Source organism: Schistocerca serialis, chromosome 9 (assembly GCF_023864345.2).
Source record: "Schistocerca serialis cubense isolate TAMUIC-IGC-003099 chromosome 9, iqSchSeri2.2, whole genome shotgun sequence".
NCBI classification, from domain to species: domain Eukaryota; kingdom Metazoa; phylum Arthropoda; class Insecta; order Orthoptera; family Acrididae; genus Schistocerca; species Schistocerca serialis.
In genome coordinates this window covers 61,869,784-61,882,419 of record NC_064646.1, presented here as the reverse complement: position 1 = coordinate 61,882,419, position 12,636 = coordinate 61,869,784, and positions in this window count along the sequence as shown.

The following is a 12,636-nucleotide window of genomic DNA, read 5'->3' as shown; positions in this document are numbered from 1 at the left end:
GCAACAGCAAACTTGGCAAGCTTTCTTGATCAAGCACTCTGTGCCAGCATTGTAATGTATTTTTTTCACCAGTATTCAGACTGTTGAAGCTGCCTTAGGCTTGACTGACTTTAAACTGTACATCAGCCTGTGTAAAAGCAAACAGCAGTTGTGAGGCAGTCTTTGTAGCAGCATTATATCAAGGAATGTGATGCAAATCATTAGCAAATTACTATAAAAGCTTGTCCAAGTTTTTGAATGGCAGCCTTGTTTCCATAAAATTAAATCAAAAGCCTATTATGACAAGGCAAAGAGAGACATTGCATATGTTAAACCTGTAACAAAATTCATAGCAGTGGATCATGTCTCAAGCATCAAGCAGACATGTTGTTATTAAAAAGGTCAATTCTCCCACGAGGTAAAAAATGAGATGCACAAGTCAACACTCACGTTTTACATATGTGGGAAGATGCGTACTAGAGGATTAATAGCTCCTTCAGCTCACGATAAAAGGCGATATTGCTGGTAGTCTTTCATGTTTTGTTTTTGTGATTTTACCCTGCTTTTTAATCATTGGTGTAATGAGTGATAGGAGGTTCAAATGTGTTCTTGGACATATCTTCAATCGCAGAATAACTTGATGTGAAGAAAAAAATTTCTTTTCACTGACCACCTCATGTCGGTTTCATTTTTGCCCATCACAACTGCAAAGTCTGCTAGAAGATGCAAAGCATCACCCTCTGATTTCTATAATTCAAAGTACAGATTAATTATTCTACAAGTACACTTTTCAAGCTTCACATGTGTGACTTCCATAACTGTATTCTCTACCAAACATTTATTCCTATTATCTGATACAGTGTTCTACTGATTATCAGAAATAATACTCCTGACAATTTTAGATGTAGAATAGTCTTAATTAAGCTAACCATGTGACATTGAAGTACAGTTTTTTTCTTGACAGCTGTGTGGCACACCACTCTCCCCGCCACATCACTTCCACTGTTTCCACTGTTGCTATCCTCTCTACACTGGCCAGTCTACCTGCTGGACCGCACTTTGTGTCACACGGATACTTTAGATCACAGCTGTACTATCAATGTCACCAGCACTGAGTCACTAAGCATGTGCTATTTTCAAATGCAGATTCCTCCAGCAGTTGTTAATTTTGCATCTGCTGAGTAGTGGCTCTGAGCACTATGGGACTTAACATCTGAGGTCATCAGTCCCCTAGAACTTAGAACTACTTAAACCTAACTAACCTAAGGACATCACACACATCCATGCCGGAGACAGGATTCAAACCTGCGACCGTAGCGGTCGCGCGGTTCCAGACTGAAGTGCCTAGAACCGCTCAGCCACACCGGCCAGCTCTGCTGGGTAGTATCCAGGTGGCTGCAATACGTATAATCTTGCAAATGGACTGTGGTCGTATCGAGCCTGTCCTATCATTAAATTGTCGATTCTGTTCTCAAAGGCAGCTGATTCAAAATAAATACTACAGCCTGAAAGGTGAACTATTACTTACGGAAACAAAACATGATCAGCTCTCATTCCTATCAATAAATATTTGAAAATTCTTTGAGAGGAGAAAATAACTGGCAATTTTCATATATAATAAACATGCTAGAATGTTTTCTTTTCCTTTATTTATTTTAATTTTATTAGTATGGAACCAGCACATTGATGGCTATTGCAAACATAAAAAGTGATAATATGACAATAATTACCAGCTATGAAATATGTTCCATGTCACAACAGTCACATCTTATACCTATTTTTTAGTCTACAGCTGATATGCTACTGGCTCATATCGTTAGCAGTGTCCTAGAATTACTCGAACAAATATAAACACTTTTTCATCAACAAATATTTTAATTTTGTGTTAAAACCAGTGACATAGCAATAGAAATGCTGAAACAAGATGGAGAAGAATATAAGAAAGCACTATATAGAATTATTCTGCTGTTCTGGAAAAATGAAAAGGTACCCAAGGAACGGCAACAACCAGTAATATGCCCAATATACAAGAAAGAAAAAAGGAAAAAAAGGACCATCTGTGAGAATTACAGGAGTATATCATAACAGTGTAGCACATACAAGATCAACACATACATTTTCTTACTAAGGCTCTTACCACACAGAGGAAAACATTGAAGAGTGCCAGGCTGTATTTTGGAAACGCATGCCAATGAGGGACCAAATATACATCCATAGACAGGAAATAGAAATGATGTTGGGACTTGAGGTATACAGCCTTCAACAAGGGCAATGATAGTGTCCACACCAACATGTGAAGGATAATGGAAAAATAAGGGGTACCTTCGAAACTATCCAGAATGTGCACTGATAAAACTAGGGTTGAAGACAGGGACTTTTGATGTTTTGTGGTGGAGACAGATGCCAAACAGGGGGGACTGCATCTTCCCCAGCCTATTTAACTAGATATTGGTGAAGGGTCTAAAACGAGCATCATGAAATGAAGGGGGTGACAATGTATATGACCAAGTGAAACTGTTCACATTTGCTGATGATAATATCATTATAGTGCAGGAGGAAGATGAACTAATAAGCACAACTAGAGCACTGATTTTGTCCATTATAAATGGTTTTGTGAAGCCTGTGACTGTGAAAAGAATAGGTTTGTTTATAAATAACTTTTCTGATAGCAGTCATGTGTTTCTTTTATTCACCTTTTCCAAACGTATTTCACGAAATTGTTCCAATTTTCAAGTGCATTTTCTCTGTGTACTACAATATTTTTACCTAATGTATTTGATGTGTAAGGTTCTGCTTTGTTTTGTTGAGCTTAAGTTTTCTTATGGTCCATTTAGGGCAACAGCAGCTGAAGTAATCCATGTTCCAGAAATAAACTGCTTTCAGCTGTGTATCATCCATTTGTGCAGAATTTCTCACATATTAAACATCACACAATTTTCTGTGCACTGTATACATCCACATTTTTTGCTGTGCACAGAAAATTGTGTGTGACGTTTAATGTTTGTGAGACTCTGAACAAATGGATCACACACAGTTGAAAACAGTTTATTTCTGAACCACGGATTACTTCAGATGTGGTTGCCCTCCCTCAATGGACCATAAGAAACAAGGTCAACAAAATGAAGCAGAATCTCACACATCAAATTCATTAGGTAAAAAGTTATATTACACAGAGAAAACACACTTGAAAATGGGACCCATTTCCTGAAATGCGTCACGTAAAATATGAATAAAAAAATCATAACTGGTAGTAGAAAAGTTGTAAAATTTGAAATTTTCCCAGTGAATCAACTGTTCAAAAAGATTTCGGGCTTGCAGCCAGTCATCGTAAACTTCATTGCATGGTATTTCAGCTGGACAACTGCCAGCCATCTTCAGGTGAGCCGAACGAGGACTGACGAAGACGTTCTCTGCTCCAGCTTATATAGTGCGCTGATAGTACTGCCACACATGCGTTTCAATTGCGGAGGCAGAAGGGCCACACCGCCCAGCGGCAGTGCCCTCGCTGGTGGAACTGCAGTACTCAGCTGCCATCGGTATTGTCACTGGCTGCAGCTATCGAAGTCTTCTGGTGTCTTCGTCTCGAGCAAATTTCGGAGATGACAGGATTCCATGTGTTATTCAATTGGTAACCACTGTCACGGTTCATTAGATTTCCCGCAATGCATATTTCAACTGATTCCTTGATAATGGAGTCTCAAAAAGTTGTTGAAGTGGCCAAAATCAAAGTTTTGTCTTACTCCATTGAATGTCCGTTAGAAATAAAATGTTCCACAACTGTTCAATGGAGTGGCAATGAACTGACTTAGGTTCATGTGGCCAATCTATTAAGTTAAAACCAATTCCCTTGCACGTTTTCGGATAGTTTGTTGAACGAAATCACACCACTGATATATGGCATTTGATCTGTCATTTTTAATTTGTTCTTTTCTGAAAATAGTTATATTTTGTTCTGGTGTTGTGATAATGTACATCACTGCATCTGATAACTTCAGCTGGTCGACTCATAAAAGATGTACGTAATTTAAATATTTTATGAAGAATATATTGTTAAGTATTTGTGCTGTACAAACTCTTCATGGGATGAGTCTCTCTGACCTATCTCAAGTATAAATCTTATTGCTTTATTCTGTAACAGCAACATTCCTTTTAAGTGGACATTAGCTTCACAGCCCTATGATTTAGTCTCATACTTAAGAAAGTGATAAAACATTCCATATTAAACTAGTTCTTGTGTCTGGCTAGGAACTATCTTTGCAACTTGCTAATGAGACTTGAGCCACTTCTTTTTCACATACAAAAGAAATGCGAAATTTCTTCCATACCATGAGGTCGTATGGTACACGAGTCATATGTAGAATATTTGAATTTGAAACTGCCTTGATTGAAACTTATTCTTTAATTAACTACATGTTTTGTCTTTGGGGAATCTTCAGATTATATATAGGGGTAACAAAACAAGCAAAAATTACGGTACGGTCCGAGCTTGCACGATCCTAAATGTGGATAAGGAATTGCTACTGACCTCAAAATTTTCTTTCTACAACATTTGAAAAAAACCGTAAAAGGGCTCCATGCTAGATGGAAGCATATGTTGAATCAGATGAACCCACAGAGCGGTAGTAAAAATCAACTAATATATTATCTAACCATGAGATACAATGCTAAATAAGCAAGCAATGCTCCACAAAGGTGAAATGCACCATCAGTAGAAGAATAAATTACAACCAAGACTGGCTTTAATTTTGTTTACAGTTGCATTTCTGTTGCCAAGATGTTACACATGTTATTTACATTGGTGTGGTGAGAACTGCCTCTTTTAAATACTAATAACTAAGACTTGGTGACATTCACATTAAGGCCATGATCATTGAAATATTTCATTAACTCTCTTACCTCACCAGTAGAACAGTATTTCAAATCATTCCATTCTCTACTACAGAATAAGACTGAGGTGTCATCCATGCAGTGTACAGTCTGGGAGGTAATGGGTTATGCAATGTCGTTAATATATATGAGCAACAGAAAGGGACCGATCATTGATCCCTGAGCCCTGTGTTACTGGTCCATTAGTGGATTAGAAGTTCATAAATTTTTCACCTAATTTTTATGTCAGTTTAGTGCACTGCTTACAATTCAACAAGTATGTTGCTATAAGATTGTCATAGCCAGATGTGGGTCATAAAACACTAACTTTGCATCTCACAATCATATTGGAAACGAAGTGGGATTTGAGGTATGCATCTCAGGCATGCTGGTGGCTATAGGCATGGGATGGAATGAGATGGTGATGGGGTCAAACTGTGATTTTTTTTTTTTTTTTTTTGGTTGGAGACAGTATAAAATGACTTGGATGTTGGGCTGATTTTTGGTCTGCTTTTAGATTAGATTAGATTCAGTTTTCATTCCATAGACCCAAAAAACGAAATGATTCTCATGGGTGTGGGACATGCCAAAAAGTATAACATTAAAAACATAAAACATTTGAAAACAATACTTACTACACTGACCATTTGTCAGGAGATAGTCAAAATAGGTTAATACAATGCAGTAAACTGGAACAGCTAATATTTACAGAATTGACACGCTGTCAGAATGAAACACTGTTATGCACTATTAATAAATTTATCATACACAAAATACCTAATCTTGACTGCTGTGACCAAGTGTTGTCAAAACTGAAATCTAACCAATATTTACAATTAAGCTGGCTTAACTGTCTCTGTTAAGATATTCATCCATGGAGTAGAAGGAGTGGCCTATCAAAAAGTCTTTCAAACTCTGTTTAAACTGTGCTTTATCTGAATGTGTGCTGGCAATTTATTGAAAATATGTGTTCTTGAATATTGGACCTCTTTTTGGACCAAGGTAAGTGATTTTAGGTCTTTATGTAGACTGTTCTTATTCCTAGTATTGATACTATATATTTAGCTATTGGTTGGAAATAGAGATGTATTACTTGCAACAAATTTCATTAAGGAATAAATACACTGAGAAGCAGTGATTAGATACAAAGTTCCTTGAACAGGTTTCTAGAAGATATTCTTGAATTTACACCACAAATGATTGTTATCACACACTTTTGCACCCTAAAAACTTTTGCTCGGTTTGATGAGTTGCCCCAGAATATGATCTCATATGACATAATAGAATGAAAGTAATGGCATAATAGAACAAAAGTAATGCTTCTTTATGTGTTTACATGAATATACCGAAGATGAGATACACTGGGTTATCACTAGAGTCCTAAGACCCACTTAGAGAATGTAAAAAACATTGATGAGGCTTGTGACCAGTTAGTAAAACAAACAGCCACACTAGCCAAACACTCTATTATGAATACGACCCACAAAGTAATGTCTAACAATGGTACTCCAGGTCATGAATTATGAAAAAGGAGACACTTTCTGTCACAATGGAAGTGATAAACAGATATAGGTGGATACAGGCTAGATTTACATGACCGTTTTAGGCTACAGATATCACTCACATAATTTCTGCTCTTGCCTGTTGAACATCTGAGGTGCTTGCAGGGTCGAACTTTGGTGCTAGCTGAAACTTTATACTGAATGATGTTTGGTGGCCCCTATATACTATATTTGGGCCTGTTTGCTTATAGATAGTGTATGGCTGTGTTGCCTTTTGTCGCCAATTCACAATCAGCAAGCATGAAATTGACAGTTTCTTAATGCATGTGACCCCATACTGAAGTGTCGGGAATGACTGGCCCTGTATGTCTCCATCTGTTACCAGTTGATTTTGAATTTTTCTGGCAACTATTCATGATCTGGTCATTACAAGCTGTACAGATGGATTTTCGATAAGGAACGTCTTCAGTTTTTTTCAGAATTAACCTAAGGTTTACTGTTTTTGTCATTTCTAAAAATACATCTGCAGTTTGCATCACCTGGTCCAACAATACTCTTTGTGTAGGAACTGTGTAACTGCTATGGTCACGTTTGAAGCCCTTTTCTAAAGCCATACTGAAAATCAAAAATGGTTCAAATGGCTGTGAGCACTATGGGACTTAACATCTGTGGTCATCAGTCCCCTAGAACTTAGAACTACTTAAACCTAACTAACCTAAGGACAGCACACACATCCATGCCCGAGGCATGATTCGAACCTGCGACCGTACCAGTCACGCGGTTCCGGACTGCGCGCCTAGAACCGCGAGACCACCACGGCCGGCTACTGAGAATCGAGAAGCAGTTTGTGTTTCGTGAAAAAGACACTAAGTTGGTACAGGATAATACTTTCAAATGTCTTACTAAAGGTGGGAATTAGTGCTATCGTCTATAGTTAGAGATATCTTCCTTACTTCCCTCTTTATATGCTAATGCTGCAATTAATCAGGTAGTTAGAGGTTCTGAGTTTCTTTCAAGCACACTTTAGTAATTGCACTGGATATGCCACTGCATTCAGATGAATTTTTTTTCTGTACATACTTCCAGCTCCTTCACCTCCATAATTTCAAATACACTACAGTGAGTGAGGTGACATGGGGTCTGAACATGTGCATTTATAATATGGACTGGTTGGTCTCTAAGAGTAATGAAATATTATTTTGAATATTACATATGAAGGGCAGTCAAATGAAAATGAGACACTTTGAAAAAGTAAGTAAACTATTATTTCAAAAGTGATCATGATATCTGTTAATAGATTTACTCGATTGTGGGGCAAAACAGTCAATGCAGTCATGGGAAAATGTCTACGGTTGCCTACAGAAACATGATTGTATCCAGATGTGCACCTCTCTGTCTGCAGCAAATCGATGGCCACAAATGTCTTTCTTCAGGGGTCCAAAAATATGGAAATGGCATGGGGAGGTATTGGGACTGTATGGAGGGTGTGTAAGGGCTCCCCAGTTAAACTTCTGTAGTTTAGTCGAAACAAGTTTGCCTACATTTGGGCCCACCCGTCTATCTTGTTATCATTTGACTGCCCCTTATATAGTACTGGGTTTTTCACAACTGTGTTACCATCATGCTTTATGCTGAATGGTTCCATGTTCATCATTTTCGTGCCCTTACAGTATTTGTCTTTTACCTCCAAGGACACTTTACTCTGCTGAGCCTAATCAGACTTGCGGGAGTTTCAGTCTAGGGTTACTTGCATCTTGGCAATGTTTAACATTTTTACTGCCATGAGATCAATGGCAGCCACAGCAGAGCCTTATGCCTGATGCTGTGTGCCCACTGTTAGCCACAGCACCGCTTCACTCACAATGCCTTAGCCTGGCAGTTAAACATCCAGCACTATGCATGTGGTAGTCAGTGTGTTAAATACCTTCCAAGTTTTTCTGACAGGGCACAAAAAAGTCTCAAAAGGGTTGGAAAGAACTCATTCCATTTGTCATTAGACCATTTCACCTGGTATACAGAACCCTGTTAGTTTGCATTTAAAGGCATTAATATCTGACCTGTTCAAGAGTTTCTTTCTGCAGAACAACCTTTGTTATTTTTGGCAGGGCTAAATTTATGTATAAGAAATATTGTGTCTAGCCTAGAAGTGAGAAATATGTACATTAAGTCACTTTAGAAGCACAATTAGAGTATCTCATGTATATCTGAGTGCACAGACCTTTTACGTGATTAACACACCTTAACTTATCTCTTTTGCAACAGCATCGTGCAGCTCTGTCCACTGAAATTAGTGTGCTGCAAGAAATTATTTGCATGCCCTCTTGTATTGCTGCAAGTTTTACATTTTCTTTACATTATAGGAATTAACTGCCGACAGCATTAAAGAAGGAAGAAAGATTAGAGTTTAACTCCATTAGAGAGGGAACACAAGCTTTAAAGAGTGAAGGAATCAACTGTGTCATTTTCAAAAAACTAAAAACAGAATTTGCCTCAAAGCAAATCAGGGAAATCACAGAAAATTTACATCTAGATGGCTGGACACAGATTTGAACTTCTGTCCTTTCAAATGAAAATCCATGTATTACTACTGTACCACATCAACCAGTTTAATAGCACGCATTAGTTTAATTAAAGAATTTCACCAAACAGTCTCTACTAGAATGTTGTTTCTGTCTTTTTTTTCATGTAATTGTAATTCATATGATGAACGAAGCCCTTATATAACGATCTTTGTATACATAATCGGCTGACAAAGTGCAGTCTTTGATTACTGAAAACCTTATGGAAGCCACAACCTGCAAAAAAATCTTTATGGCATTACAAACAGTCAAGTTTATGTAAGTTTCACCTGAAAAATAAAATACTGATACAGAGGACCACAACCAAAAAATTAAACCGCTTATGTCGTCACTCAGCAAATGGTTCAACAAGAAAAAACTGATTATAAATATATATAAAATATGTCTTTGAATATGTCTGCTTGTGTCTGCATGTGTGTGGATGGATATGTGTGGGTGTGCGAGTGTATACCCGTCCTTTTTTCCCCCTAAGGTAAGTCTTTCCGCTCACGGGATTGGAATGACTCTTCACCATCTCCCTTAAAACCCACATCCTTTCGTCTTTCCCTCTCCTTCTCTCTTTCCTGACAAAGCAACCGTTGGTTGCGAAAGCTAGAATTTTGTGTGTATTTTTGTGTTTGTTTGTGTGTCTATCGACCTGCCAGCGCTTTCGTTTGGTAAGTCACATCATCTTAGTTTTTAGATATATTTTTCTCATGTGGAATGTTTCCCTCTATTATATTCATATATATAAAATAACGTACATCAACTTCAGACTCTCATCCCAAAAACAAGAAATACCCAATGTGATTCTAAATAACCAAGAGCTTGTGCATGTGGACTCTGTCAAGTTTCTTGGCACATGGCTTGAAGAAAATCTTAAGTGGGAGACTCACACAAATCGTATCTCAAAAAAGCTATCAACTGTGAGTTACATTTTAAGGATACTCAAAAAGTCAATCTCAAAATACGTTCTCATACATGTATATTAGGCTTACTTCCACTCTACATTACAGTATGGAATCATATTTTGGGGGAACTCACCTGGGGGTAGATTATTTTCAAAATGCAAAAAAAAAAAAAGGGCAATATGCATAATATGAAACCTAAGATATTATGAATCATGCAGACAACATTTCAAAACAAATGGCATTATGACACTGCCCTCTGCTTACATTTATAACATCGTCTCATTTGTCAAGTCATACCTGTTAAACAATGACTGCACATTAAAATTCAATGGAGATAATCACAACACTGCAACAAGGCAGCAATCTGACCTACATATGATTCAGTCCAGAACTACCTGCTACCAAAAAAGTGTTTTAAATGTTGGGATACAAATGTATTATAATTTACCAAATGAAATCAAAGCAACAAAGAACCAAAGAGCCTTCACACGTAAGTTAAAAAAAATATCTCTTGGACCAATGCTTTTATGCAGTTGATCATTTTTTTGAAAGGGGTTAAAATTGTAAACAATTTTATGATAAATGTTCAATTAGGTCTGAAAATTATATACTGTGCATGTCCATGAAATACACTGGATTATTATATACTGTGCATGTCTATCAAATATACTGGATTTTTTTACTATTACATTTGTATTGGCTGTTTGTATTTTACTATACAACATTTGTATTTACTGTTTTGTTAAAAGATAGGTAATTTCCTCATTACAAAATAATGTAAAATCAATCTATTAAAAATTACTTGCAAATATGTTCTCTTGACTTGTCCAATATCATATGTACAACCGTACAGTTCTATGATTTGTATTAACTGTTTTGTTTAAGATATATAATTTCCTCACTACAAAATAATGTAAAAATCAATTTGTAAAAATTACTTGTAAATATGCTCTTTTGATCTGTCCAATGTCAAATGTACAATACTATGATTGCCTGGATCAATAAAATACAATACAATACAAATGAGAGTTTTGTTGGTTCAGTGCATTAATCACACGCATAGTTCCTATGTGTTTCAAAGAATAGTGTAAATGTACTTTCTGAGAGAAATTTTGGTGATTACCACAAAGATATACAAATCACTTCCTTTGTGGGACATTAGCTGAGTACAGCAAAATACTGCTGTGATGTAAATCTCTGAAACACTGTTGCTACACACACTGCTATAAAGACACTCAGTTGATCAGTACTGTGTAGTAATAATGTGAGTTTGGCATGCCAGATGTACAGCATTTAGCAACATGATTATTGTATGAAAGAACTCGACCTTAAGATTGAGCACAAAAAAAATTTCTGTAAATTAAGTTGGGAGAGCTTTATTTATTTATTTATTCAGGTCTGGAACATCTTACAATGATGCAGCATTTGTCATCATAATACAATGAAAATAAATAGCTCACAAAATATACATACACACAGAATATGTAAGTATGCTTTAAGAGGATAGGGCAGGTGGTTGGCCATGGCCTTGATGAAGGAGCCATCCCAGCATTTACTTAATTGACCAAGGAAAACTTAAATCAGGATGGTGGACAGAGCATGTCCCATCCCAAAATGAGGTTAGTGTCATAACAACTGCACTGCTTCATTTGTACAATAGTCTTCAGTATAAAGAAAGTTTTCTTTTCTGCAGAGACCACGACGCATCCCCGCTGATGACTCTGGAACCATGATTTCATTGCTGTACCCTTTGCAAATCCAGTCTGCTCAGAAAACTAACTACCGTCAATTTTGAAAACTGATTCCAGGCAGGGGAACATGTAACTATTCCCCATGTCCATTTTCATGTCCTCCCCTCAGTCCACCTGAAAAACTGAGTCAGCATACCCCCATGAAGAGTGAGATGTTGAACTCAGGAGAGTGACAAGACATTACTATCATGCACTACAGATCTTGGCATGATTGATTCACACACCACTCATTACTGTCAGGAAATATTTGGAAGAATGCCTGAAAAAAAAGAGGGGGGGAGGGAGAGAGAGAGTCATGTGACTACGGCCTCCCATCAGGTAGACCATTTGCTGGGTGCAAGTCTTTTGATTTGACGCCACTTCGGTGACTTGCGCGTCAGTGAGGATGAAATGATGACGAGTAGGACAACACAACACGCAGTCCCTGAGCGGAGAAAATCTCCGACCCAGCCAGGAATCGAACCTGGGCCCTTAGGATTGACATTCTGTCGCGCTGACCACTCAGCTACTGGGGGCGGACTGTAAGTTGACACATATGGGTAACAGCCAGTCATTCAGCACCAGAGTCACAAGAAGATGATAAAGATTTGTCCCACAAATCTTCCATGGCCCATTTGGATGTAATTTAGGGAAGTCCAAATTGCACAATGCTGGTCAAGTCCAGGGGACTTCTCCTGGATGCATGGCAGTTTCAGGCACTGTGAAGGATAGTTTTGTAGCCAACAGAATTTCATTATTGATGGTATAGAATTCGTTTTCAGTAATAATAGTGGTTGTGATAAGAGCGGAACATCTAGATCCTAACCATTTTTCACTACACAGGGAATATATCGTTCAATATTGGAATGTTGGGCTTATCAACCATCTTCTGATATTCACATAGTAGGACGGTCTTCCATTTGATCTCAAGAACTGAAACATGAATTGACATAGTGATGTGGAAGCAGATCATCTTGACCCACTGACAATCCGCATGGATTAATTATATTACACAACAGAAATGTATTACCAGCAAATGTAAAATTTTCTTGAAGTTCTTTCCAACCAGCACCAAGTCACCCAACTATCC